The sequence below is a fragment of the Bos javanicus genome, chromosome 6 (assembly GCF_032452875.1).
Source record: "Bos javanicus breed banteng chromosome 6, ARS-OSU_banteng_1.0, whole genome shotgun sequence".
Classification (NCBI taxonomy): Eukaryota; Metazoa; Chordata; class Mammalia; order Artiodactyla; family Bovidae; genus Bos; species Bos javanicus.
The window spans coordinates 59,010,007-59,037,425 of record NC_083873.1 but is presented as its reverse complement, the minus strand read 5'-3'; the positions used below and the strand labels follow the sequence as shown (position 1 = coordinate 59,037,425).

Here is a 27,419-nt window from a genome sequence, read left to right as displayed (position 1 = left end):
TCATTAATGACTTTTTTTTTTTTTTAACTTTACAATATTGTATTAGTTTTGCCAAATATCGAAATGAATCCGCCACAGGTATACATGTGTTCCCCATCCTGAACCCTCCTCCCTCCTCCCTCCCCATACCATCCCTCTGGGCCGGCCCAGTGCACCAGCCCCAAGCATCCAGTATCGTGCATCGAACCTGGACTGGCGACTCGTTTCATACATGATATTATACATGTTTCAATGCCATTCTCCCAAATCTTCCCACCCTCTCCCTCTCCCACAGAGTCCATAAGACTGTTCTATACATCAGTGTCTCTTTTGCTGTCTTGTACACAGGGTTATTGTTACCATCTTTCTAAATTCCATATATATGCGTTAGTATACTGTATTGGTGTTTTTCTTTCTGGCTTACTTCACTCTGTACAATAGGCTCCAGTTTCATCCACCTCATTAGAACTGATTCAAATGTATTCTTTTTTAATGGCTGAGTAATACTCCATTGTGTATATGTACCATAGCTTTCTTATCCATTCATCTGCTGATGGACGTCTAGGTTGCTTCCATGTCCTGGCTATTATAAACAGTGATGAACATTGGGATACACGTGTCTCTTTCCCTTCTGGTTTCCTCAGTGTGTATGCCCAGCAGTGGGACTGCTGGATCATAAGGCAGTTCTATTTCCAGTTTTTTAAGGAATCTCCACACTGTTCTCCATAGTGGCTCTACTAGTTTGCATTCCCACCAACAGTGTAAGAGAGTTCCCTTTTCTCCACACCCTCTCCAGCATTTATTGCTTGTAGACTTTTGGATCACAGCCATTCTGACTGGCGTGAAATGGTACCTCATAGTGGCTTTGATTTGCATTTCTCTGATAATGAGTGATGTTGAGCATCTTTTCATGTGTTTGTTAGCCATCTGTATGTCTTCTTTGGAGAAATGTCTATTTAGTTCTTTGGCCCATTTTTTGATTGGGTCATTCATTTTCCTGGAGTTGAGCTGTAGGAGTTGCTTGTATATTTTTGAGATTAGTTGTTTGTCAGTTGCTTCATTTGCTATTATTTTCTCCCATTCTGAAGGCTGCCTTTTCACCTTGCTAATAGTTTCCTTTGTTGTGCAGAAGCTTTTAAGGTTAATTAGGTCCCATTTGTTTATTTGTGCTTTTATTTCCAATATTCTGGGAGGTGGGTCATAGAGGATCCTGCTGTGATGTATGTCGGTGAGTGTTTTGCCTATGTTCTCCTCTAGGAGTTTTATGGTTTCTGGTCTTACGTTTAGATCTTTAATCCATTTTGAGTTTATTTTTGTGTATGGTGTTAGAAAGTGTTCTAGTTTCATTCTTTTACAAGTGGTTGACCAGTTTTCCCAGCACCACTTGTTAAAGAGATTGTCTTTAATCCATTGTATATTCTTGCCTCATTTGTCAAAGATAAGGTGTCCATATGTGCGTGGATTTATCTCTGGGCTTTCTATTTTGTTCCATTGATCTATATTTCTGTCTTTGTGCCAGTACCCATTAATGACTCTTTTAATGACCCCTCAGTCATAGAGAATGGAAACATTCTCTGCCTTCTCTCATAATGTAGCGAGAGAGAATAACTTCACCTTGGAACACTGCATTCCCCACAAAGGGCAACTTCCACTTATTCTGTCTTCCCCTTCTGAGGAAGGGGATAACGGTGAGGGTAGCATTGATTTTCCTAACTGGTACCTCTCACTGGATCCAGTGGGGAAGGGAGAGATTCCAAAAGCTGATGTTTTCTCAAACATGAGTGTGTTATCTTCAGCTGTATATCCTTAGCTCTGAGCTCAAAAACAGGATCTCATTCTACTTAAGGTGAAGAATCCCTGATATAAACAATAATATGGGTTGGACTCCTTTCCAATGCTGTTTCATATAATTAGCAGTGTAAGTGCCTCATTTCTGGTAGTGACTCTCAAATATATGTATAAGACAAATTTTACAAATTTCAGTATTGGTTGGATTTTTTAATAGTTTAGTCATTACTTTTAACAAACCATTTTCACATATACTGTGCCACTTAATTGTCTGGGCTATCGCTGATCCATAATCCTATCCAGAGATTACACTGGAAAATTCCAGAGTACCCGGATTCCTAGTTAACTTTCCAATTACCTTTCCTCCTCAAAGTGCATAGCCTCCTTTCCAGACCCACAAGAATTCTAGTCAGAGCTGATTCTAGATTAAAACCTGTTTTAGGAAAGAATACCTTTTCATCAATTTTATTCCATTAATTTGGCACGTAGATTATTTCTAACAATTGCATTTGGAATCTGTCTTGGGATTTTTGTACTCTCTGCATATCTACCATTATTTGTCTTTGTTACAATATAAGAAAAACATATCTTAGAATTTAAGGTGTATATATTGATAGTTGGTTTCTGCTACTAAGGGAAAGTTAAATAAGTAGCCCATGGAAGGGGCCCTGTGTACCCCTCCATGATTCTATTTCCTCCTCCTTTTAATTCTTACAACCTTGGCCAGTATGCCATTTGGATTGTGACTGAAGCTAAAATAAAAGTCTGTGGATTTCCTCGTAATAGATAATGTAATGGTTAGGAATAGGATAGAAGCACTTAAAATCCTCCTGTATTTTGACTGTTTCCTTCAAAATTCACAATCCTAAACATCACATTAGGAGAAATAATATCCTGATCGCAGAAGGTGATATATCTTTTAGATAAACTTTAGAGAAAGACTAAAATACATTTGTGACAGTTTAGGTGGAGATTGAGGAATAAAAATAGACATAGCATAATGAATTCCAGAACTCAATTATCTCCTTGTGTGTGTGTGTCTGTATAACATGCTCCAGAGGATGAAATAAGCAATATCTTCTAAAAAAAGAAATGTTTAGGGCACTTGGCAGTCATACAGAAGCTATCACAGCTGCTTTTCCACATTTATTATTAAACATTATCCCCAAGGTCAGAACTCAGTTTTCCTTTTATTTTCTTCACACTAAATATCTTTATTTCTTCCCATAAAGTTTCTAATGTCTTCCTTATTTTCCCTCACTTGGTCCCCTTCTTCAATTTTTATTACATAAATTCTTGAAAAATCATTCTATTACTTTCTTAAAAATTGGTACAGAGAATATTGTCAATATATCAATTGTTATATAGCAAAAAATAAATATGTAGAATGTTTCACTTGGAAGTTTTAAATTATGAAAATACTACTCACATTCTCTATCTTCAGGAAATAGTAAGATAGCAGTGAAATTGTAAACTCTTCAAAATATAGGAGTAATTTAATTTATTCCTATAAAAGTGAACATACTTTCTCAAGATCTATTTCTCCCAAATTTGTGTAAGTAACTTCAACTGGCTAACAGTGAGGGTTTTACCCCAAATAATAAAATGGCTTTAACTGCCTCATTAACTCTCAAAAAACTTGAGAAGCATTGTTGACCAAAATTAATTCCAAATAAATTGTTTAAATATAATAAATAATTGAAAAGTTAGAAGAAATTTGAATGAAATATTTATTAAATGTTTGAATCTGAATGTTCTTTGTAGCCCTCAGGATTTTCATATTCATAAATGTGCCCCTAGAGCCAAAGACACAGTAGGCATTCCACATATACCTGCTGAACTGAAGATAACCAGATAACCTTGTAGGCTTCAAAGTAAAAAAAAAAAAAAAAAACTGTCTCAAAGGAAAATAGGAAACAATTGACTAAATTTTTAAAATTTAATTTTAGTATATTAAAATTATAATTAATAAAATGAAAGATAATGAACTGAAAGAATATTTGAAGCAAATAGGAGAGATGAAGAGTAGAAAAAAAAGAGTAGAAATCTTTATTAAAAAGCTATTCCATTTATAAGAGCATCAAAAAGAATAAAATATTTAAGAATATACTTAACCAAGGAGGTGAAAAACTAATACACTGAAAACTTGAAAACACTGCTGAAAGAAATTAAATACACAAACAAATGGAAAGATATTCTGTGTTTACAGATTGGAAGATCTTATATTATTAAGATATCAATACTATCCAGTGATAGTACAGATCAATGCAATCCCTATCAAAATCTCAATGACACTTTTTTTGCAGAAATAGAAAAATTTATCCTAAAACTCAGATGGAATCTCCAGAGACCCTGACTAGCCAAACGAATCTTAAAAGTGAAAAGAACAAAGTTGTAAGTCTTACGTTTCCTGATTTCAAAACTTATGGTAGTCAAAATGTGGTACTGACATAAAGATGGATATATATACACAAATGTAATAGAATGGAGAACCTAGGGAAAAAACTCACATATATAATAAAATAACTTCTTGACATGGGTGCCAAGATCTTTCAATGGGGAAAGAATAGTTTTTTTTTAACAAATGCTGGGAAAAATGAATATCCAATGCAAAAGAGTGAAGTCCAACCCTTACCCTACAGTATACATAAAAATTAGGTGAAAATTGATTAAAGACCTAAATGTTATAGCTAAAAACTATAAAAAGATCTTAGAAGAAAACAGGTGAAAAGCTTCGTGACTTTGGATTTGGCAATAATTTCTTGGATATGACACCAAAAACATAGGCAACAAAAGAAAAAATAAATTGTACTTCATAAAAATAAAAGATAAACTGAACTTCATCAAAACTAAAAACTTCTGCATAAAGGACATTATCAAAGAGTGAAAAGGAAAGTCACAGAATGAAAGAAAATATCATAAATCATACACCTGATAAGGGATTAATATGCAGAACACATAAAGAACTCCTACAACTTAACAACAAAAAAACCCCCACCCAATTAAAAAATGGGCAAAGGACTTTAGTAATCCATTCTCTGAAGAAGGTATACAAATTGATAACTAGAACATGAAAAGATACTCAACATCACTAATTATCAGGGAAATACAAATCAAGACTATATTGCAACAGCAACTCACACCCATTAGGATGGCTAATATTGAAAAAAAAACAAAGTTATAAGCGTTGGTGAGGATGTGGGGAAACTGAAATCCTCATGCACTCACTAGAAAAGACCCTGATGCTGGGAAAGATTGAGGGCAGGAGGAGAAGGGGATGAGAGGGCTGGATGGCATCACCGAGTCAATGGACATGAGTTTGAGCAAACTTGGGGAGATTGTGACAGACAGGGAAGCCTGACGTGCTGCAGTCCATGGATCACAAAGAGGTGGACACGACTTAGCAACTGAACAGCAACAACATCATGCACTGTTGGTGGGAATGTAAAATGATGCAGCCACTGTGAAACGGTTCCTCAAAAAATTAAACCTAGAATAACCATATGATCCAGCAATTTCCCTTCTGGGTATATACCCAAAAGAATTGAAAGGAGGGACTTGAACTTTATTTGTACACCCGTGTCCACAACAGTGTTATACACAGTAGCCAAAATATAGAAGCAAGCCAAGTTTTCATCAACAGATGAAAGAATAAACAAATATGGTGTGTGTATATATACACACACAACATGGATGACCTTACTTTATGCTAAGCGAAATACATTAGTCATAAAAGGATAAATATTAAACAAGTCCACTTACTTGAAGTACTAAAAATAGTCAAATTTACAGAGATTGTAAGTAGAATGGTGGTTTCCATGGAATGAGATGAAGGGGCAATGGGGAGTTAAGAGTATAATAGGCACGGAGTTTTAATAGGTAAATAAGAAAATGTTCACAACATAGATGTTGGTAATAGTTGTACAACAAGATGGATGTATTTAATACCACAGAACTGTACCCTTAAAAATGGTTAAAATGGTAAATGTTAAGTTATATACATATTTAACCAGTTAACAGCTGACTTGTGGCCACTCAAGTTCATATGTTGAAGCCCTAACCCCCATTGTGACTATGTGGAAATAGGATCTTTAAGGGGGTGTGTTTTATAATGCGTTAGTCACTCAGTCGTGTCCGACTCTTTGCTTTCCCATGGACTGTAGCCTGCCAGGCTTCTCTGTCCATGGAATTCTCCAGGCAAGAATACTGGAGTGGATTGCTATTCCCTCCTCCAGGGAAACTTCCCAACCCAGGGATCGAACTTTGGTCTCCTTCCTCACAGGAATATTCTTTACCGTTTGAGCTACAGGGGAAATCTCCCTTTAAGTGGGTAAGTGAGGTTAAATGAGGTCATAAGGACAAGCCCTAATCCAATAGGAATAATGTCCTTATAAGAAGAGAAAGACACACCAGAACTGCCTCCACACAGAGTAAAGGCCATGCGAGAACAAAGCAAGATGGTCATCTGCAAGCCAGATCTTGATCTTCCGGATTTCCTACCTCCAGAACTTCAAGAAAATAAATTTCTGTTGTTTAAGACATCTAGTCTGTCCTATTCGGTTATGAGAGCCTGAGTAGCCTAACATAACCACAGCTTTTTTTTTTTTTTTAAGAAAATACTCACTAATGATGTTTTGAACTGCAAAAATAATGCATTGATATGAAAAAATTCAAACCATACAAAGGGTAAAAAATCATAAGGGAGACTCTCATACCCCCCACCCCAGAATAACCAATGCCAATAGTTATAAGAATATCTATCAGAATACTTTATGAATACATGGGGCATATATATTTGAATTACAAACACTTTCTACTTCTAATGCAAAAATCAAAGTAGGTCTGGATCAGAAAAGGAAGATATCTTCAAGTTTGTTAATGCCTAAAACATAATTTTACATATTCATACATTCTACTACCATTGTACATTTAGATTATTTCTAGATTTTTTTCCATCATAAAATGTTAATAACTTCCTTATAGTCATTTAAAATTATTTCCATCCTCATATTTTTTAGATCCTAACATACAATGTAAAATTATCTTTTCCATTACCATTGTTCACATAGGTTATTTCCTTATTTTTTGCCCATTATATTAATACAAATGTAATTCACATCTTTATAACTTTACTCTTCTTAAAACTATTTCATTAGTTTCCCAGTAGTGAAAATTGGTCAATGGATGTGATACTTCTACAGAACTTGATATATATTGCCAGCTGATTTCCAAAATGTACCTGCCAATTTACTGTCAGCAGTGCTAACAGTACCAATATTAGATAGTCATATTTAAAAATATCTCCCTCTCTGCTAAAAAAAAAGCAAAAAACCCCCCCAAAACTCCCAAAGTATTTGTAGTTAAAAAAGGAAATCTTAACTTGCATTTTTTATTACTACTGAGATTGAAGGTTTTCAAATAACTATTAAGTCATTTGTGTCTTTTTGTGTGTAACTCATACTCTTTATCCATACACATATTAGAGGCATTAATATCTTTCTTAGTGATTTGTGTGAGTCCTTCATATATTACATTACCCTTTCATTTATCAACATTTATTCCAAATATTTCCCAGACTGTTTTGTCTTTTAATTATATATGTCCATTCAACAAATATTTATTCATTATGTTCTAAGTACTGTGGTGGGAATTCTACGTTGCTTTTTAAATTACTTTATATGGAGAATTATACACATACTTTTTGACTCTTCCACTGCTTAAAGTTTTCAAAGGTTGAACTTAGGGCAAAAACCCACGTATGATCCTGTCTCACTGTTCGTGTCAGGGCTGGTCCTTTCTATCTCTCATGAGATTGCAAGCAGACGTTAAGCAAGGGTGCAGTCATCTGATGCTAGACTGGGGATGCAGGATGAGCCCAGTCAAGGCGGTTCACTCACACAGCTGGTAAACTGATGAGGCTGTTGGTGGAGGCTTTTGTTTCTCTCCACCTGGGCATCTTCAAATATAGGTCTGCTTGAGTGGAGTGTCATGGAACCTTGCTTCCTCGAGAGCAAGCAATCCAAGACAATGAGGTGGAAAGCTGCAATCAATGCCTTTATGACCTAGCCTTAGAAGTCACACACCTTCAGCTGTATTTTACAGGTCAGAGCAGCCCTTTTTCAATAGGCTGAAAGAATCTTATTTCCAGAGTTGAGAATCACTAATCACTGGGGATTATCTTGAAAGCTAGCTATGAAAGATCCCAACATCTTGATTTTCCTGTAATTTACTTTATAAAGCAAATACTGATAATTTTTCAATGTTTTGTACCATTCCAATTTTGTAGCATACTGCTCTCAAACACAGCTGTACTTTCAAACACATGTGTGCACATGGGCGCACTCAAGCATGAGACTTTGTTCCACAGAATGAAGCTCCACAGATTAAAGACCCTGTGTTACAGTCAGCCTCTGAACTTCATTAAGTCACATTAGAACTTCTGTGAACTTCATTAGATACCACTTAAAACTCTCTGAATTTGAGTAAACAGAGTTCAAGATGCAAAGTTTAAGAAGCTTGACTTCTACCTACTTGTAATGTTAATTAACTTGGAAACACTTTGTGAGTTTTACCAGAAACCTTTCATTTTCTAGACATTTTTACCTGTGTTCCCACTTTAATTAAAAAGCTCTTGCCCTTAACGATTTACCCATCTTTAGCTAGAACACGATTTTCTAAGTCCACATGGCATTTTACGAATGTTTTATTTTAAAGTCACAGCAATTATTTCTACATCAGATCAGATCAGTCGCTCAGTCGTGTCCAACTCTTTGCAACCCCATGAATCACAGGACGCCAGGCCTCCCTGTCCATCACCAACTCCTGGAGTTCACTCAGACTCACATCCATCGAGACAGTGATGCCATCCAGTCATTTCATCCTCTGTTGTCCCCTTCTCCTCTTGCCCCCAATCCCTCCCAGCATCAGAGTCTTTTCCAATGAGTCAACTCTTCACATGAGGTGGCCAAAGTACTGGAGTTTCAGCTTTAGCATCATTCCTTCCAAAGAAATCCCAGGGCTGATCTCCTTCAGAATGGACTGGTTGGATCTCCTTGCAGTCCAAGGGACTCTCAAGAGTCTTCTCCAACACCACAGTTCAAAAGCATCAATTCTTCGGCGCTCTTCACAGCCTTCTTCACAGTCCAATTCTCACATCCATACACGACCACAGGAAAAACCATAGCCTTGACTAGAGGGACCTTTATTGGCAAAGTAATGTCTCTGCTTTTGAATATGCTATCTAGGTTGGTCATAACTTTCCTTCCAAGGAGTAAGCGTCCTCTAATTTCATGGCTGCAATCACCATCTGCAGTGATTTTGGAGCCCAGAAAAATAAAGTCTGACACTGTTTCCACTGTTTCCCCATCTATTTCCCATGAAGTGATGGGACCGGATGCCATGATCTTCGTTTTCTGAATGTTGAGCTTTAAGCCAAGTTTTTCACTCTCCTCTTTCACTTTCATCAAGAGGCTTTTTAGTTCCTCTTCACTTTCTGCCATAAGGGTGGTGTCATCTGCATATCTGAGGTTATTGATATTTCTCCTGGCAATCTTGATTCCAGCTTGTGTTTCTTCCAGTCCAGCGTTTCTCATGATGTACTCTGCATATAAGTTAAATAAGCAGGGTGACAGTATACAGCCTTGACGGACTCCTTTTCCTATTTGGAACCAGTCTGTTGTTTCATGTCCAGTTCGAACTGTTGCTTCCTGACCTGCATACAGATTTCTCAAGAGGCAGATCAGGTGGTCTGGTATTCCCATCTCTTCCAGAATTTTCCACAGTCTATTGTGATCCACACAGTCAAAGGCTTTGGCATAGTCAATAAAGCAGAAATAGATGTTTTTCTGGAACTCTCTTGCTTTTTCCATGATCCAGCAGATATTGGCAATTTGATCTCTGGTTCCTCTGCCTTTTCTAAAATCAGCTTGAACATTAGGAAGTAGGAAGTTCATGGTTCACATATTGCTGAAGCCTGGCTTGGAGAATTTTGAGCATTACTTTACTAGCATGTGAGATGAGTGCAATTGTGAGGTAGTTTGAGCATTCTTTGGCATTGCCTTTCTTTGGAAAGAAATAACCTATTTCTACATAGGTTATTCTAAAAGAAGTCAAGGCACAAGGAGATTGGGCGAAATAAGCAGCCTGTCATTCCCAAACGACTGTCCTTGGGTCTTGCCTCCGGCTTAGGCCCAGGCCAGTCCCCCACGCCTGTTAGCTCACATGCTCTAGAGCTGTGCTGTCCCATATGGTGACACTAGCCACACCCAGCACTTGAGCCTTGCTCTAAGTGCAAATTCACATCCACTTTTGAAGACTTAGTATGAGGTAAACATGAACATCTCATTAATAATTTTTACATTGATTGCATGTTGAAACTATATTTTGGACGCATGCTTGCTAAGTTGCTTCAGTTGTGTCGGACTCTTTGGGACCCTATTGGCTGTAGCCCGCCAGGCTCCTCTCCGTGGGATTCTCCAGCCAAGAATATTGGAATGGGTTGCCATGGCCTCCTCCAGGGGACTTCCTGGACTCAGGGATCCAACCCGCCTCTCTTAAGTTTCCTACATTGGCAGGTGGGTTCTTATCACTGAGCCACCTGGGAAGCCCCATATTTTGGATAAATTAGGTTAAATAAGTGAAGTTGCTCAGTCGTGTCCGACTCTTTGTGACCCCATGGACTGTAGACTACCAGGCTTCTTTGTCCATGGAATTTTCCAGGCAAGAATACTGGAGTGGGTTGCCATTTCCTTCTCCAGGAGATCTTCCCGACCCAGGGATTGAACCCGGGTATCCCGCATTGTAGGCAGACGCTTTACCGTCTGAGCCACCACGGAAGTACTACTGAAAAAAAAAAAAAAAAGCAGCTCTCGCAGATTATACTAATTTCGCTGAAAGTGACTCAGCTAGTTGAGGTGATAAACCAGACACTGAGGTAGAAGTCCAGGTTAGGCGAAAAGGTCAACTCAGAATAAGGAAGGCAGTTTCTTACAGCTAACTTTCACCTCTCCTGCACGATAGGCAAATAAGCACCTCTGTGAAATCTTTGGAACTCACACTTTCATTTAAACACTAGTCTCGCTTTAAAGTCTGTCCATTTATGGACCTAAGAAAACAGAGTAGCCCGAAGTTTCCCCAAAGTGGGAAACCTCTCGGGCCCGTTGTTCAGTGGGGAGACTAAGGCCAGAATGAGAGAGTAGGAAGCATCACCTTGGTTTAGAAGAAATGAGGTTCTCACACCATAAGTATTTCAGTCCCGAAGGTCAAAGCAACAAAGGTTTGAGCTGACTGCCTAACAACAGCTTTCCTCTCCCAGTTCCCCATTATCGCTCTATCAGTCCCACATTCCCTTTAACACTCCTCTTGAACTGAATTTAGCCAGCTTTCCGAGTGCAGTTTGCCTCCGGGACAGGGGATCAATAACTGCCACGTCTGTCATACTTTTGTATATATAAGACCAAACCTCGATCTCCAGTTTTCACCCGAGCCTAAGTGATCCAAAACAATCTCTACAAGTCTCATCAGACACCACCTTGCGCCCCCACTTACCACTACCCCCGCTATTCTAAAGACTCCAGCTGAGGAAAGCCATCAGCTTGGGCACCACTACCCCCGCTATTCTAAAGACTCCAGCTGAGGAAAGCCATCAGCTTCGGCAAAGGGAGACACACTGCAGAGGACGTCCACGACACACGAAACAGAACCTACGCAGGCCACTTCAACAAACGCGGGGCCTCGCCCTCTCCATCACACAACGCTGCGCCCCACCCCTCCCAACCGGAACTGCAACTCCGGTGCTCCGCGCCCCCTAAAACCGCGTGACGCTCGCGGCCGCCCCGCCCCTCCGGACCCACTGGGCAGGCGCGGGGCGCGCGCATGCTCGGCAGGCCGGCTGCCTGGGTCTTGAGCCGCTGCAATCTGTTGCGCCTCCGCCCGCGGGAGCCGGCAGATCCGGGTCTCGTGGCTTAGAGTGACGTGGTCAGTCGAATCAAAACAGAGGAGGGGAGGAAGCCGGCGGCCAGGAGCGGCGGCGGCAGCGGCTTCCCGAGCAGCCGCAGCGTTCCGGAAGCTCCAGGCGGTCTTTCTGCCGAGGCTTAGTCCGGGCCCCCAACCTCCCCGCCCCGTCGGTTGTTGTCTGGGCGGGTGAGTGTCTCCCATTTCTCCCACCGCCGTTTGCCGGCCCACCTTTCCCTCGCCCCGATTTTTCCTGGGGGCTCTGGCGGGCTGCGGCGGCTGCGGCAGTGCGGGGCTGCTTCTCGGGCTCAAGGGGTCCCCGACCGGGCTGGCGACTGTGCATCGGGAGAAGCCCGCTGCTGTCGAGCCCGCGTCCTCCGGCGAAGAGTGGGGCGAAGAGCCTGAGATTTGGCTTTCTCTGCAGGAGACCAGAGTCGGGACTTGGCAGGGAAGTGGACGGTAGCCACGGGTGGTTTTATATTTAGGGCAAGCAGTCAACTCGGGTGGAGGCGTATAATGGAGTAAAAAGAAGAGTGAGTTAGTCGTAGCTGGAAGGAATCCCTCACAACCCTTGCAATCTTCACTAAATCATTTACCTCTGTTTCTCAGCCCTTGCCGGGTCTGATGTAGTCACCGGTATGCGTCCTTTGTTGTGATTGATGAGACTAGAAAGCTGCCATCCAGAAAGCGGGAGCTTTTAGCCCTTATTGTGTTGTGAATTTAAAGGATTCCCTTTTTTTGTTTGTTCAGTACGTGGAACCAGAGCTGACAGTAAAGAGGTGGTACCCTTTATTGTAACAGATAAAGTGCGATAAACTGGTTACCGGAGTACCTGAAGTCCCGTGTTACCATTAGAGCCAGTTTTCCGAAGTGTCTGTTCGCGTGTGTATTAGGATTTTAGCCACAGTGATGTTCTTTAGCCGGAGAGAGTCAATAGGGTGTTTTCAGTTGCCCTAGTTTACAGAAGCGAGGATGTGGCCTTAGGAGAATGTCTTGGCTTTGCATAGAGAAAGTCGGATGAGCTTCCTGCACGTAATACCCGCGTTTAAAGAGATCTTCCAGTTACTGTGTTTTGTCGGAAACCGTTGGCAGCGTAGAATAACTTGGACGGCGTCAGCCCTTCCAGGGGAAGTCCTGAGACCCTTAGGAGGCGTTCTCACTGCCGAGTCTGTGGAGCCTGCAGAGGGTTTGTGTTCCCTTCCACTTTAGATGACCCGCCACGCAGATTCCTCTGGGGTAGCCTGCTTCGAGCCCTGCCACCCTCCGCGCCTTTCCACCGCATGAATGAGACCAGAAGACCAAACCTCTGTTTTGTCCTTAGTTTTTTTTAAGTTTTTTTTTTTTTCCTCCAGAGAATTCATTAATTGAGGTGTTTCTTTAGCAAACGGCAAGAAAGAAAAAGAGCTATGTATTAAATTGATTGTCATATATCAAATCCAGGAAGAGATCTTAGGAATTTGAACTCCCTTGAAGGGTATATTATGTCCTTGTGTGGTATAAAATGGACCTCTTGCTAGCAAATTTCTTCCTTCAGCGTGTGCAATCGTGATCTTTTTTTCTTAATACCACAGTTGGAATGCCGCTGATCGAAACAAATGAAATTATGTTTTCTTGAAGTTCTTTCTCTTTTTTTTATTTTTTAAGCTAATCTATACCTAAATAATTTTGTTTATATGAAATAATTTGTGATAATTGGAGAAAATGTTGATTAAAGCAGATAAGTGAGAAAAAGAAGAAATAAGTCATCAGTATTCTTGCCATCCAGAGACCACCAGAATGTCAGCAGTGGTTTATATCCTTCCAGACTTTTTTGCATTTAGATATTTTATACAAAAATGATATCATACCTCATGTTCTTCTGTAACCTACTTTTTCACATTTTTTTCACTTCATTTTTGAGTAACACATTACAATTTTAATAGATACTCTTGGACCTTAACTTTTATAGAGTATTCGCTGTATGTTTGCCAAACCATAATGATTAAAATCATAGTTTTAAAAGATTTCCTCTCAAATCTCTCATGATGATATTATAAGATTTATGAAATCAGTGTGCATTGTGTGACAAACTGAGACTTTGCTTGTTTAACTCTTGGCAAAACAGGCACAGAATAGCCTGAGTTAACACTGTGGAAGTTTGAAAAGCTTTTGGTCACTTGGTGATTTGATTTAGGTAAGGGTTTAGTTCTGTGCCATAGCTCCTGTATGTCCCAAATGTTGACCAGCTGGCAAGGCCTCCGGCAGTAAGGTCCTAAAAGATTTTACTTCATACACTTAGTATGCTTTATGAACACTGAGTCTTGGATGTGTGCCTGTTTAGTCCAGTGCTTTATCAGTGATGCCAAAAGAGAAGCGAGGTTCCCTGCACCTCAGCTTCAAAGGATAAGTACTTACTAAAGAGTATCCTAAATATACTAATATTGCCCACTTGGGTCCCTTAGTCATAAACTTACCTACATGTGCCTTGAATGGTAGTGTTCAATATGTATTCTAGATTTGTCCACTTCTTCCCCTCTCTACCGCTACCACCTTTGCCAGCTCTTACCGTGTCTCACCTGGCCTACTGCAGAAACCTCTGGTCTCCCTGCTTCCACTTTGGCTTTTTATGGTGCATCCCCTTTCCCACAGCCTGAAGGATCCTTTAGAATGTCAGATCATGTCACCCCTTTGTTGAAAGTCTCTCATCACGTTCAGAATAAAATCCAACCTCTTTCTCAAGGTTTGCCAAGCAGTAGAGGTCTCGGCACTGCCTTCCTGTGTCTCACCTTGTATCCAAATGCCTTAATCAGGACCCAGGAGAATGGCAACAGCAGTTTCTTCCTGTGTTCCAGCTGCACTAGGATTGTCCTAGGGACTGGCCAGGTTTGTTCTTGCCTCAGGGCGTTTGCACTTGCTCTTCCTTGTGGCTTCAGTCTTCTCCCAGATCTTCCTGTAGCTGATTCCATCATGTCATTCAGGTCTCAGTTCAGTCTCTTCAAGGAGATTGTTCCCACAATTATCTCACCATTCTCTCATTTTCTTTATAGCATCACTATCTGGAATTTCCTTTGTTTTTATATTCTGCCTCCTATACTAGAAATTAAACTCTGGGAAAATGAAGACCTTGTCTGTCCTTTTCACTGCCAAGCAGGTGCTCAATATGATGGTTGAATGAATAAACTTGAACATATCTGTATTACTGTTGAATGCACTCTTTTTCTTATATATAATTTTATTTATTTATTTATTGACTGCTGAGTCTTCATTGCTGCTTGGGCTTTTCTCTAGTTCTGGTGAGTGTGGCTACTCTTCATTGCAGTGGCTTCTCATTACGGTGGCTTCTCATGAAACACAGGCTCTAGGGCACGTGAGCTTCAGTAGTTGCTGCATTTGGGCTCAGTGGTTGTGGTTCCCAGGCTCTAGACCACAGGTTCAATAGTTGTGGTGCACAGGCTTAGTTGCTGTCCTGCATGTGGGATCTTCCCAGACCGAGGATCGAGCCTGTGTCTCCTGCATTGGCACATGGATTCTTTACCAGTGAGCCACCAGGGAAGCCCCTCTACTGTCTCTTTTAAACCAGTTCTTTTTATGGCAGAACCCTAATTTTCAGTCTCCTTTTGTAGGAGTGTACCTTGATTCTCCTACTTCAATAGTCCTTGATGTTTGGATCAGGGAACAGCCGTGTTATACTTTTTGTTCAGTCACTTAAGTCGTGTCCGACTCTGCGACCCCATGGACTGCAGCACGCCAGGCTTCCCTGTCCTTCACCATTTTCTGGAGCTTGCTCAAACTTTTGTCCATTGCATCAGTGATGCCATCCAACCCTTTCATCCTTTGTCATCCCTTTTTGTTTTCAGTCTTTCCCAACATCAGGGTCTTTTCTAATGAGTCAGCTCTTTGCATCGGGTGGCCAAGGTATTGGAGCTTCAGCTTCAGCATCGGTCCTTCTAATGAATATTCAGGATTGATTTCCTTTAGGATTGACTGGTTTGATCTCCTTGCAGTCCAAGGGACTCTCAAGTGTCTGCTTCAACACCACAGCTCAAAAGCATCTATCTCCTTGAATTGGCTTAAATTCATGTTCACTGAGTCAGTGATGCTGTCTGACCATCTCATCCTCTGCTGCCCATTCTCCTTTTGCCTTCAGTCTTCTCCAGCATCAGGGTCTTTTCCAGTGAGTTGGCTGTTTGCATCTCGTGGCCAAAGTATTAGAGCTTCAGTATCAGTCCTTCCAGTAAATAGTCAGTGTTGATTTCCTTTAGGATTGGCTGGTTTGATCTCTTGCAATCCAAGAGTCTTCTCTCTCAAGAGTCTTCTCTAACACCACAGTTAGCAATTATCAATTCTTTGGTTCTCAGCCTTCTTTATGGTCCAATTCTCACATCCATACATAAGTACTAGAAAAACCATAGTTTTGACTATGCTCAGTTGCTACAGTGTATCCAACTCTTTGTACCCTGTAGACTGTAGCTTGTCAGGCTCCTCTGTCGATGGGGATTCTCTAGGCAAAAATACTGGAATGGGTTGCCATGCCCTCCTCCAGGGGATCTTCCCTGGAGGGAGGATCCCAACCCAGGGATCAGACCCAAGTCTTGTATGTCTCCTGCATGTGTCAGATACTATGCTAAAAACTTTTAACATGTTTTTCAGTTAACTGTGAAACAACTCAGATATAGGTGTTCCTGCTCCCTCTTTACAAATGAAAGAACTGAGACATATGAGTAGAAGGTTGAATTTGAACCCAAGTCAGTTCTCTTAATCAGTGTACCCTACAGTGTTTAGAACTATATGCAGTCCTTTAGTTTTAGTAAGCCATTTTTTTGTTAGGGGCAAAATAATGTTTTCTGTCCCATTTCCAGTCCTTAATGAAGATCATTGTTTTTTGGTCTTTGTGCCTGAAGTTGCACAATTGGTAGATGACCTGAAGGAGCATCTGTAAAGACTCCTACGTCTTCTTGCTTTGTTGTATTGAGTTTTCAGATTTAAAACTACCAGGTTTAAAGTGAATTTGAGGTCTTTTCTCCTCCCTATGCATTGCTGTGCATTCCACACACCCAGAGTCTATCACTTTTCTACCTGCTCATATACTCATTTGAACTCTTCATACATTTCCTTCATTGATTTGGGTGTTGTAATATTTGAACTACCATGGGATCATCATAAACTGAACAGATTTCTCACTGTAAGACCCTTTCCAAATGAGTTAAAAGTACTGAATTTGATTGATGCATTGATTTGGGGGGCTTCCCTGATAGCTCAGTTGGTACAGAATCCGCCTGTAATGCAGGAGACCTCGGTCAAGAAGATCCACTGGAGAAGGGTTAGGCTACCCACTCCAGTATTCTTGGCTTCCCTTGTGGCTCAGCTGGTAAAGAATCCTTATGCAATGCAGGAGACCTGGGTTTGATCCCTGGAGAAGGGAAAGGCTACCCATTCCAGTATTCTGGCCCAGAGAATTGCATGGACTAGTCCATAGGGTCTCAAAGAGTTGGGCACACTGAGCGACTTTCACTTTCACTTTGATTTGGGGTGGGGAGGATACTTAATCTAGAGAAATACTGGTTGTCTTTCTTCTCTTCCTAGTCTTAAAGCCTGGATAGCTATATTTATCTATGGAAGCTCTGGTCACACATGATCTTTAGCAGAGCTCTATCATAACCCATCTTGGGCTTTTGTAAATAACCATGTGTGGCTCCTTTAGCTTCACTTTTCATATTCAGTTGTCTGTGGCTATTTGGCTTATTTGATTGGGAGGCCCATGAGGTCAGGGAGGACCGATTAAGCAACAGTAGGCTTGTTGATGGGATAAATAAATGAAGAAAAATATCAACTTTAACTATATCTGTAAAAAGCAGTACATTGCTAAAAAGCAGTATTTGTAAAAATCTTTTCCCATATAGTTTAATAAGACTTAGAACAAAAGCTTCAATAAAAGATACTAAATTGTTTACATTGATAATTAATGGTGATATATTAATATATGAGTTGTAAAGATTTTGCAGAAAGTAAGCACTCCCGACAGTTATATTGTGACTTATATTAGAATTTTTTTTAAGATTGTACTACTACAAGCTTATAAGCAAAGGTATTCTTTTGGTGTGTGCTTATGTTCACGTTCATGTTTCAGTCCACGGAACAAGGGCTAACCATCTGAATTGGTTGTATGCATGTGGCAGTAGATCCTACAGTTAAGTAACAGTTTGGGCACTTCAAAGTGATTTGAAAAGAAGGCTGAAAATTATTTGAATCTGAAATTAAAACAGTTACCTGTCTGAATCTCAATAGCAATGACGTTTACTGTTTATAGAGTCTATATGCTAGTCTCTTGACTTGCATTACTTCCTATATGTTTAGCTTACACATCAGCCCTCCAAGTCAGACATTGTCACCCCCAATTTATACCGGAGGAAACAGGCTCTGGTTAGTAAATTGCTTAAGGTAAAGCCACTTGGGACTTGTGGGATTCAAACTCAATTTTCTTTGACCAAAATTCATAAACTTTATATTTCAACAATGTTGAGTAGTCTTTTTGTCTTAGAGAATCATGGGAGCTATAATAAGTAAACCTACTTGTTTTAGCTGTCAGATTATGCTACTAGAAGTACTTTCATGAATTGTTCTGTTCTGTTTAAACCTAAATTGGATATGCATGTCTAGTAGTCCCTCCTTTAAAAAAAAGAGAAAAAAACCTGAGACATGCTTGTTACTGAAAAGCTGCAAAGGATAGTAACATATAAAACCAACAACAAAAGTTACAATCCTGTACATATATTTCCTTCCAGTCTTTAACTTTTAAAATTCATCTTTGGTACAGCTGAGATGTAATACTCACATAAGCTTGTATTCTTTTTGAGGGATGAGAGTGGGGTCAACATAGTGATCTTTTTACCATGGCCTTAGAAAATACCTAAACTTGATTTTAACTGGCTGCATTTTATAAGATGTTTTGAATAAACTGGTTTACTTGAAGTTTTCACTTAATATTAAACATGAATGTAGTTTCCAGTTTTCACCATTATAAATAATATTGTGGTGAACCATGGCTTTAAATAGCCAACCAACCAGTCTTAATTATGTAAAAAAACATAATCACACTTTAATGACTTGAAATGCGATTTTAATCATCGTTCAGCAAGTATATACAGCATATATATTCTTGCAATCCTAGAAAATTTACTCGAGGGTTTTTATTGTTTTTTTAATAATTTTACTTGTTAATTTAACACTTTTTGGCTGTTCTGGGTCTTCCTTGCTACACACAGGCTTTCTCTAGCCGCAGTGAGTAGGGACTACTCTAGTTGCGACGCACGGGCTTTTCATTGCAGTGGCTTCTCTTGCAGAGCATGGGCTCTAGAGTTGGGCTTTAGTAGTTTTGATGCACGGGCTTAGTGACCTCTCGGCATGTGCAGTCTTCCTTGATTAGGGATCAAACCCGTGTTTCCTGCCTTGGCAGGTGAATTCTTTACCACTAAGCCACTCAGGCCTGGCATGCTGCATGCAGTTCATGGGGTTGCAAAGAGTCGGACACGACTGAGTGACTGAACTGAACTGAACTGAAGCCACTCGGGGACGCTCCTACATGAGGGTTGGGACGGGAAGCCTGGTGGGCTGCCGTCTATGGGGCCGCAGAGTCAGACACGACTGAAGTGACTTAGCAGTAGCAGCAGCAGCAGCAGCAGCAGCAGCCTCTGAGAAGAAGAGAGTACCTTTTTTACTTTTGTGGTTTTTTTAAACTTCTGTATTTGAATTGTAAAAGTATAAATGTGATTGCTTTTAAAATTAAAAAAAGTTCAACTCCTTGAGAAAGTATGTTTTTCTAAACCAAAACCAAGTTTTAGGTTTATAGTAAGGCTTATATTTTGTTTGTAACATTTCAAACTTGAGTGCTTTTGTTTAAAGAAAGTTACCTTTTTGTTGCTTTATTTTCATATCGAATTTTCATTTCCTTTTTAAAATTTAGGTGAAAACACAGATGTGAGTCTCAAGTTTGTAAAAGTACAGAATAAAGCTGATTTATGCTTGACTGCGCTCATTGGCAAGTATTGCAGGTGCAGCACTTTCAAATTTTAAGAATGATAAAGATGCTTCAAATCAAGTTAGGGACACAGTGAACATCTTCTTGGTAAATGAAGTTTTAGAGGATGTGTTCTGGTTGCTATCTTGTTTTAGCTTATACTTTTTAAAAAAAAGCTAATTTTTTTTTAGCATATTATGTATTTTGTTGCTCTGTACTCCTGGCAGAGGTAATGTAGAAGAAACTGACTTGCTTGCAATTTTGAAGACTTCTGTTTTTCCTGTGGTGCTTATTCAAATTTCATTTTTTTAAAAGATTGATGTATTTTTTGGCTGTGGTATGTCTTCGTTGCTATGAGTGGATTTACTCAAGTTACAGCAAGTGGAGACTAGTCTCTAGTTAGAGTGTGCGGGCTTCCCATTGCAGTGGCTTCTCTTGTGGAGCACAGGCTTTATGGTCGTGAGTCGAGTTTCATTTTTTAATAACGTTGCTTTCTGTATCACAGTGGTTCTAGGCGTTTTTTTCCTGTCATTATGAATGGCATTTGTGTGCACCTGTGTTCAGATAGGTCGTCTAGGCTGTAGCATGGCTGAGATAAGCCATGGTTAATCTGAGTTGGGAGAGTAGTAGCCATAACTCCGTTCTGTGACAAAAATCATGTAGGCAAGGAAGTGAAGGGGAGTAATAGAAAAAGTCTTGATTCTGCTCTGGTTTATTTGAACGGTTGAATGATAGAAGGCAGGAGGAGAAGGGGACGACAGAGGATGAAATGGTTGGATGGCATCACCGAATCAATAGGCATGAATTTGAGCAAACTCTGGGAGATGGTGAAGGACAGGAAGCCTGGTGTGCTGCAGGCCATGGGGTCACTAAGAGTCGGACACAACTTAGCAACTGAACAATAACAACAAATCATTCGCAGATGTGTAACATTACTTGTGATGTACTTCAGAATTTCAGACCATGCTTGTTATTTTGTAATATAGCTATTGAAAACTGGTTTCGTAACAATTGTATCCTCTATGATTTGCGGGGGCGGTCACAGAATATGGAATTTTTATACCATCTGTTAAATTTTTCTGTTTCTAACTTATGGAACACAGTGTTTTTTCCTGAATTAAAAAATTTTTATTCAGAATGTGATTAAGTAGTACTCGAGTAGAAATTTCAGAGAACATTTTCAGAATATGAAACTTTGGGTTAAGATACTGAATATAAACAAAGATGATTCAGTTGCAGACTTTTCCCTTGTTTGGCTGTTTATAATAAATTTTACCCCTGGGCCTTGGAGAGAGTCTTTAAGATTGTACAAGAGTAAAGAATAGCCAGGGAAGAACAGAAAATTTGTAGATGAGGGACCAAGATTTAGAACAGAAGACTTCTTTCTTCTTTTTCACTTTTATGCAAAGGAGTGATGGCTGAGCCCCAGGGGAATTCAACCCCACCCCCCCACACACCCCCACCCCAACCCCAAAGCAGTATACAAAGAACTTGGGTTGAGGGTTGAAGATACATTTCAAATCTAAAGGCTTAGAGTTGAATTGCCTCAGAGCATTTTACAGTTTATAAAGCACTCTTTAAAATTCTCACCCGATCCTTGGAACAACCTATTAAAATAAATAGTTTCAATTATCACTCTTGTTTTATAGGTAGGGAAACTGAAGTTCCAGAGAGGCTCATTTATCCATTTTTTCAGTAGTGTCGTAACTTAAGTCACTTATCTAAGATATATTCTTTCTGCTATCCCATGCTGCTTTTAGCAGGTGTTCTTAAGGTGATTCCTAGAATACAGTCGGGCTCTGTCCATGGAATTCTACAGGCAAGAATACCGGAGTGGATTGCCATTCCCTTCTCCAGGGGATCTTTCCGACTGAGGGGTCTAACCTGGGTCTCCTGCATTGTAGGCAGATTCTTTTTACCGTTTGAGCCATCAGGGAAGCCCACAATCAGATACAGGTAAGGGGGAAAAAGGTTGTAGAGGAAAGAAAAGGTGTAGGAAAATAGGGTCACATTAGCAGGGAATTTCCAGAAAAGTAATGGCAGCCGTGGGGGTTGGGGGGGCCTTTAACCGAGTCCTGTGCTACACCCACATAGAGGAATTAAGGAGATACAGAAATTCTTGATAACTGTGAACAGTACAGCTGTTAGTATAAAAGGCATAGAAGTTAAGTGAGTTAAGTAGTTCTCCTTTTGAACTTTCTCTGGAGAGATTATCACAGTAGTTGTTTGTCTGAGACATTTATTTTGGCTGTTAATTATATACTAGTATGTGATTATATTATTATTATAATAAGAATGAATTATAATTAGTAATTAACTTGATTGCAAACGCTTGGAGGTAGGGCTTAACGTTTTATTTCTTCTGTAACCTCCTCTGAACTCTTCTGCTAGCTACCTAGTCCCCTGGGGACTTGTCAGATAGATCCTTTTCAGTAAAGGAGAAGTGAGAGAAGACAGGGGTTTGAAGCCCTGCTCTACTGGGTGACTTTGGGTAAGTCACTGACTTTCTCAGGGTCTCAATTTTTTTTCTCTTTAAATGAGTGAATGAGAACTGCTGCATCCCCAACATTTTAAAAGTACCATTTATGAAGCTGTGGTTTGTTGAATATGAATAAATGAAGACTTAGCATCCTCTGATACATACCTAATCTATACTATGCTGTCTTGCACAGGCCTCCTAGTCATATTGACCTTGTTTTTCCTGTACATTCCCATTCTCCTTGATGAAGAAAGAACATTTTATTGTCATTCTTTCTAGCCTACTCTCATCTCTTCCTTTTGAATAGTATGCCCTCTGAAAGAATATATTTAAGCTTTCTGTTATCCTGTAAAAATGTTTTATAATAAGATTTTCGGATGTGGTCTTTATTTTATTTTTCTCTTGTAAATAGCTAATTCTGGATGGGCCTGTCGACGTGAAAAAAAATGCACAACACTAGAGTCATGAGTTGAGTTTATTCCATGTCTTACTGACATGGAATAACACGGGAGATAGGCTCTCAGCTAGCTCTGAGGAACCATTCCAAAGGTACTGGAGGAGCTGGTATCTATATGTACAGTCAGTTGAAAGGTTACTGAAGTTGCATGGATCAGATATCTCAATTTTAGCGCTTTTCTGTGCATGGGAAGATGCAACAATCTGAGGTCATTGGAATTCTTCCTTAGATAGGCCTTTCAACTATCTGTGCTGCTGTGCTGTGCTTAGTTGCTCAGTCGTGTCCCACTCTTTGCTCCCCCATGGACTGTAGCTTGCCAGGCTCCTCTGTCCATGGGGATTCTCCAGGCAAGAATACTGGAATGGGTTGCCATACCCTTCTCCAGGGGATCTTCCCAACCCAAGGACCAAACCCAGGTCTCCTGCATTGCAAGCAGATTCTTTACTATCTGAGCCACTGGGGAAGCCAAGAATACTGGAGCTGAAGGGATAGGGTAGTCTATCCCTTCTCCTGGGGATCTTCCCAACCCAGGAATCAAACCCAGGTCTCCTGCATTGCTGGAGGATTCTTTACCAGCTGAGCTACCAGGAAAGCCCACCTAGGGGTCCATTAATCCAAAACACAGAATGTGTCACCCTAAATTCTTTCATTGTGTACTTATAGATCAGCAGCTATTGTGGCTAATGATTTGATCCTTAAAGAACTGGAATGGCAGGCAACATTCTTTGTTTACACACAGTATAGGGTCACCCTGTTGGATCAAATAGGGAGTAGTATTAGGAATTTGTAACTGTAACTGCTTGGTTATTAATGTAAATTTTTAAAATTTGTCATGATAGAACTCAGGAAGTTTTAACTCCTAAGCACAGAGAATTGTGGTATTTAAGGAATATAATGGATTTATTTCAACATTTACATTTTAAAATGACTTTAATCTCCCAGGCAGCATTTTAGCCTAGTTTTTTACCAAATGACGATTGACCTGAACTTGAAACTGCATCCTTTCTCCTTGCGCACTTCCCATCAGAGAATCAGACTTGCAGATGTAGTTTAAGAGAAAAGTATGTAACTCGAAAGAAGCATTAGGAAGTTAATTGATGGTTATCTAATTTCTGTAGTGCTCTAAAGTTGTCTTTATGAGAGTGAAACAAGTATAAGCTTCATGATTGGTCATATCCGACAGATGTGCAATGAGTCTTGGTCAGGAATTTACATTATGACTTCCTGTCCAAGGTCTCTCTCATACTGGATGGAAATGTGATCATGGTCAAATTGCTCGCTTATCTGAACTTATTTTCCTCATTTTAAAAGAGGAATAATTTTCTTGCTTAACTTGTTGGAAGGGCTGTTGTTAAGCTATGAAAGTAGTTAGAAAGCTGCAGGCATAACTATTTTAGATATGACTGTTTGATTGAGATCCATTTCTGATAAAAGAATAAAGCAAATGAGTATGTTGCAAAAACATTGTATCTGTGGGAATTTGAACACCTTATTACATTAAGATGTTGAGTCATCTGATAAAAGTAATCTGAACTTCTAATTATACATGTCAGTGTATGATATAATATTACTGAAATTGATAGGCAAATATTTTGTTCTCCCTGTTTAATATGAAAGGTAGCCAGAGTTTTGGGATAGCTCTCCTTAATTGGTTGATCAGTTTTCTAATTGGCTACTGGGCAAAAGCGGATTCAGAAAGGAGTTTGTAGAAAAATTATTTTTAAGAGTAGAGTAATTATTCCTGTAATTGGGAATAAGGTTAAAAATAGAAAGTAAATGCAAAGGTAATCTTCCTGAATGTCTGGGGGGCAGTTGTAGCTGTTTCTGGTATGTTTTACTCTCTTGGTTTTTATAACTTTGGAGTGTTAGTAGCACTGATGCTTTTTAGGTAAAAATGTATAAAATACTTCTGAGTTCCTCATTTCACTGACAGCATCTCTATTTTCTGTATTATAAAAACAAATTGCATGTATTCTAAATTGTTACTTTGTATTTTGCCCTTGCTGTGGGTTTTTATTTTTAACTTTTAAGTGGGAAGAATTTTGACATTGTCTTGATCACTGTAAAGATAGGACTAATTGAAAAAGTGATTTTATCATAAGTCACCTTCTTAAAATTACAGTAGAAAGATAGTTTTCATCCTCTTACCTTGAATTAGGCTTGGTTATACCTGCTTTCTCAAGAAGAGCCCTCTGTTTGCATGGGGAGAAATCAAAAGAATTTTCGTTAGTCTATAAAAATGTATTTCTAAAAAACTGAGGTATGCTTGAAATTTTTAGTACTAACCGGTCATGAATCTGTATGTATCCATCAGCTGGCTTCAGCAGTTACTGAACTTATGACCTTTATTTCATCCACACCTCCCCTTTTGCAGGGTCATTTTCACCTGGATCCCAGGCATAAAAATCTCTTTAACTGGAAATACATAGTGAGATCTCTCAGAGGTAAAGACTCTTTCAGATGTGACAATTGACATTATAGTTATGTTAAAAAATTTAATGCAGGGTAATTTCCTACATGACATTTAATCCAGTCAGTGTTCAGAGTTCCTTTTTGTTTGTATCGTAATTGTCCTTTTGCTAGGTTTGTTTGCTTCCGGATTCAAACAAGGTCTATATACAGCATTCGATTGATAGCTCTAAAATTTCTTAAACTGTAACCATATCCCTGCCATCGCTTGAAGTTTTGTTTACTTTTTACTATTTGTTTATTGAAAAATTGGAGTTAGTTTTCCTTAGTTTTGCTGCATTCAGCATTTTTCCTGATTTATAATAAAAGTTAATATATAATTATTATTTGATAGGGACTCCACATTATTTGATGAGGACTTCCCTGGTGGTCCAGTGGTTAAGATTCCGACTTCCAATGCAGAAAGTACTAGTTTGATCCCTGGTCAGGGAACTCAGACCCCACATGCCTTGCAGTTTGGCAAAAAAAAAAAAAAAAATTCTATGATATTGAAAGATAAAATATACAGAATGAAAAGTAAAATCTTGTCACTCAGAGATTCCCGATGTTAGTTTTCCTGTGTTTTCTTTCAACTTTTTCAAGTGTGTTTTTTTTGCGCTTTTAAAATATATGCATGTACTTTGCTTATTTTTATATCCTTTTTAATATATTTTAATATTACGTTGTGCTTATTTCCCCATGTCATTATGAAAGAAGATGAAGCATTTGGCTGCACGATACTTCACAGTATGTATCTTAATTTAAGCATTTCCTTTTAGCCAGACATTTGTTGTTGCTGTTGTTTAGTTGCATCCAACTCTTTGCAGCCCCATGGACTGCATCCCACCAGGCTCCTCTGTCCATGAGATTTCCCAGGCAAGAATACTGGAGTGGGTAGCTATTTCCTCCTCCAGGGGATCTTCCCGGCCTAGGCATTGAACCCGAGTCTCCTGTATCTCCTCCATTGGCAGGCAGATTCTTTACCACTGAGTCACCAGCCAGACATTTAGACCGTTTCCAGTTTTTCACTGTGATAAAGCTATGATAACAATCTTAGTACATAGGTCTTTGTATTTCAGATTAAAAAAAAAATGATAGAACCTTAGAAGTGGAATTATTCAAAGGGCATGAACATTTTTTAATTTCTGAATTCATATTGCCATAAAATTATAGTTTGTAATCTCCAGTGCAGTTCCCACTTTAAGAATCTGTTTGTATATGTTCTATGTTATTAAGAAATCTTTGCTTATCGTATTAGTGGAGTGTGATTTTTTCCCCCTATTCTTTGGCTGTTGTAATTGTATTTGAGATTTTTTAATGCATATATTGTGTTGTAAGTTTGTTGATATTTTTCATTGTTCTGCCATTAAAGATCAAATACTCACCTAAATTTGTCTTCTAGAATCACTTAGGGTTTTTTTTTTCCTTAATTGCTAGAAGGCATTCTTAGCATGTACTTTGTACATTCCTAGCATTTATTAAACTATTGATCCCCTCATTTATTTGTAATTCAAGTTTTGATATATAAATACACTTTGTGGTTGGTATGTTCAGAAAATTCTAGAAAAAGGAATTGTTTTCCTGTTTACTGAGTTTTAATATTATCGCTTATCTCTCTCCTCCCTCCACCCTCTTTTTTCTGCTTCCCATCTATGAAATGTATCCAGATGTCTTTGATTCTGAATGAGTCTTGGGAAAACACTTAAAAAAAAACCTAGTCTAGTTCTCATCTGTTTTCCTTTATTTTCCTTGTTATATGTGTATTTTTAAAATGAATTCCCATTTGCTTTTATTTTAAACTCAATTGACCAGATGTTACCAAAACATTATACCAGCATACTCCGTTGTTACAGCATTTTGATCCTCTTTAACTGTTAATACTTCCACCAGAGGATGAGTAGAGGAAGGGAAAGGTAAAACATTGAAAACTGGCTACACCCTGAGCCAGAGGGTATAGTCTTATGTACTTTCCAATCCAGAGACAAGTTTTTATATATCTAGACCAGTGGTTCTTAGTCTGTAGTATACTATAAAGAATGATTACCTCAGATTTAGGGCAAAGGCTGACTTTAGAAATATCCATTGTATGGTCTGTTTATATACTTGGTTATTTCTCACTAATAATGGGATTTGGTTTACTTTGTAACACATATATTTCCAGAGTTTAGAATACCATTTTTTATGCTTAATGCTAGCTAACAAATTCAGTGATGATGGAAGGTCAGATAGTGTGCTTAAGATAATTTAGCATGTTCGGTTCAAGAGGAAAGTTGAGATGTAATTATTTGTCCCTAGAGCAAATGGTTCTGGTATGGGAAGAACAG

At 39.2% G+C, this 27,419-nt stretch overlaps 1 protein-coding gene across 3 annotated transcripts in view; it reads left to right on the top strand.

Annotated features, from left to right (window-relative positions):
- The window catches only part of SMIM14 (small integral membrane protein 14), a 145,507-nt gene that overhangs the window by 71,639 nt on the left and 46,449 nt on the right, over window positions 1–27,419 (top strand). The window contains exon 1 of one of the 3 annotated variants that reach the window (XM_061421191.1): window positions 11,819–11,907. The exons of 1 other annotated variant lie outside the window; for it this stretch is intronic. The gene's annotated coding sequence lies outside the window, so the exon portion shown is untranslated. Of the gene's footprint in view, window positions 1–11,818; window positions 11,908–27,419 lie in introns of those variants that run through there. One more of the 3 variants, XM_061421190.1, reaches the window with a different exon arrangement.